This window comes from Furipterus horrens, unplaced genomic scaffold (genome assembly GCF_987537825.1).
Source record: "Furipterus horrens unplaced genomic scaffold, mFurHor1.1.pri manual_scaffold_5, whole genome shotgun sequence".
NCBI lineage: Eukaryota > Metazoa > Chordata > Mammalia > Chiroptera > Furipteridae > Furipterus > Furipterus horrens.
Genome location: NW_028327175.1, coordinates 90,584,163 through 90,586,817, shown reverse-complemented (window position 1 = coordinate 90,586,817; position 2,655 = coordinate 90,584,163). Strand labels below are relative to the sequence as shown.

General features: G+C 38.5%; 1 non-coding gene across 1 annotated transcript; it reads left to right on the top strand.

The window, feature by feature from the left end:
- The first annotated feature begins 2,223 nt into the window (after nucleotides 1–2,223).
- LOC150008933 (U6 spliceosomal RNA) lies at nucleotides 2,224–2,330 on the top strand. Its single transcript, XR_016511621.1, has one exon. It is a non-coding gene; the product is annotated as a U6 spliceosomal RNA (small nuclear RNA).
- Nucleotides 2,331–2,655: the final 325 nt, after the last annotated feature.

The following is a 2,655-nucleotide window of genomic DNA, read 5'->3' as shown; positions in this document are numbered from 1 at the left end:
AGAATAGAAAAATAAATCAGTCTTTCCTCTAATATGGTTGATCAAAAATATTTTTTGATAGCTCAGATGCATACAGCATGACTCCACACATGGACATCATCAAGGTTTTGCAGTACTACTATAAGTTTGTATCTACAAGTATACAAATCTGTTAGGTGCTATGTTGTGCAATTCTTATCCAAAAAGAAAGATTACATACATATACTGCTTTATTTTTTAAAATATTCATTATAGATGAGAACTTTAATTTTAACTAGGCATCAACGAGAAGCTAATCCTCCACTTAAAATTTTACAGATGAGATATACTGAAAAGAATTGAAAGCAGGGTCTTGAAGAGATATTCAAACCCATGTTCATAGCAGCATTATTTACAAAGCCAAAAGGTGAGAGCAACTTAAGTGTCCATCAATAAATGAATAAACAAAATGTGGTATATGCATACAAAGGAACATTATTATGCATTAATGTGGAGGATATTCCTACACATGCTACAACATGGATAAACCTTGAAGACATTATGTAAAATGAAAAAAGCCAGTTACAAAAGGACAAATATTATATGATTCCACTTAGATGAGGTTCCTAGAGCAATGAAATTCATAGACATGGAAAGTAGGGTAGTGGGTGCTGGGGGGATGATGGAAGAGGGGGATAGGAAGTTATTGTTTAATGGATACAGAGTATCAGTTTTGCATGATAAAGAGTCCTATGGGTGGATGGTGGTGATAGCACAACAATATAAATGTACCTAATGTCACTGAATTGTACTCTTAGAAATTGTTAACATGGTACATTTTGTTATGTTTATTTTACCACAATTAATTATTTTTTTTAAATTTATACAAATGATTTAAAGAATTTTCCAGAGTAGCTTCTGGCTCTGTACATTTCAAACATGCTCCTGCTTCACTGCTTAAACACTTCTGGTATTGGAAGCTGTAGGACATGTTCATGTTACTATGTGACTTCCAACTCCACACCTTCAGGTCATGATGCCACAGTAGGCAACAGATGTGTTTCTGGAAGCCATCCTTACACCAGATGGCTAGAAATAACTTAGTGACACACATGACTATCACACAGAAGTGATTGTGACCCTTAGAACTATGTCCCGTTAATTGCAAACAAAAAGCATCCTTAGCTCAACTTCCTCTTATTTGGACTGCAGAGATGCCTCAGTTGTTCTGCCACCATCTGACACAAGAAGTGTGACCCAGGGAAAGTCCCCCTGGAAAGAGAGAGTAATCTGAACTGATTGTGGTTAGAAGGTGGTACTTATGCAGATTTTAGAAAAATAGGACATGTGACCGTATTGTCTGGCATTTCCCCTGAGACCTGGGAAGGGGCCTTTGCAAATGAGGGCCCTGAAGGGTAAGCTTCACTGGCTTCCCAGTACATCCACCACTGACCTCCCGTTTCGCTTAATATTGTTTCTCTATCAGGATCATTCCGACTTGTTTTGTTCTCACATGATATGTGAACTGCCAGGTCAAAATTCTTTGTGCAACAACCCTTTTGGATAGACATTCTATATCATTTTTTATATTCTCTCCACATACGTCTAGTCTTTTTAACTTTTCTTGGCAGCTACTGTTTTTCAAATATTTTATCATGTCTATATCTGTGTGATCTATCACAGATGGTGAACTACTTGAAGACAAACATTTCTATCATGAAACTCTGTGGAATACTACCGGTAATCACATGCCTGATAAATGTATCTGGGTAAGATAATGCATCTGTGTGTGTCTGGAGAGGGCGGGGCCCTCCTCTGAAAGTTTACCAAGTTGTTCATATCCATCTTTGGTTGCAGGATCCAGAAGTAAACACAGAACTCTGCCCAGGTTTGTTTTTTTTTAACTCTGTTTTATTTTATTTTGGGTGTGTGTGTTTACTACAAAACATATCTACATCTGCATCAGTTAGGAATTGAGTTCAACTGTGAGTGGCAGAGACATGAAAAAAAACAGCAGTTTAAGATCTATTTCCTTCTTGTGTAGTAAGAAATTCAAAGGTGAGCAGCACAGGGCCAGGATGAGCACTCCCTATTGTCACCAAGAACCCAGGCTCCTTTCAGCTCTCTGCTCTGACAGTGCCACCCCTCATCCTCCTACTTACAAGATGGTTGCTGGGGTACCAGTCCCTCATAGGACATCATATCTGCACTCTCAGCAAAATGGAGGATAAAGGAAGTGGGAAGGCAAAAAGAAACCAAAAAACAGTGCTCGCTTCGGCAGCACATATACTAAAATTGGAACGATACAGAGAAGATTAGCATGGCCGCTGCGCAAGGATGACACGCAAATTCGTGAAGCGTTCCATATTTTTAAAGAAATTGGGGGAAAAGGGGACAACAGTAATTGAAAAACCAAAATAAAAAAATTTAAAAAAAAATAAAAAAAAAAAAAGAAACCAAAAAACAAAAAACCATGTCCCTTTTTAAAGGAAGTTCTATTAAACAGCTTCTGCCTGTGTCATACTGGCCACCAGTAGCTGCAAGGAGTGAGAAGGAGAGAAGTGTAGAAACATGGTCTTTCAGTAGATTCATCCGCCCAAATGAGAATCGGGACTCTGAAAGCACAGAGAAGGATGGGTATTGGGAAAACTGCCGTCACCTCTGTCATAATATGTCAGACTGCCCCGATCCTAAGCA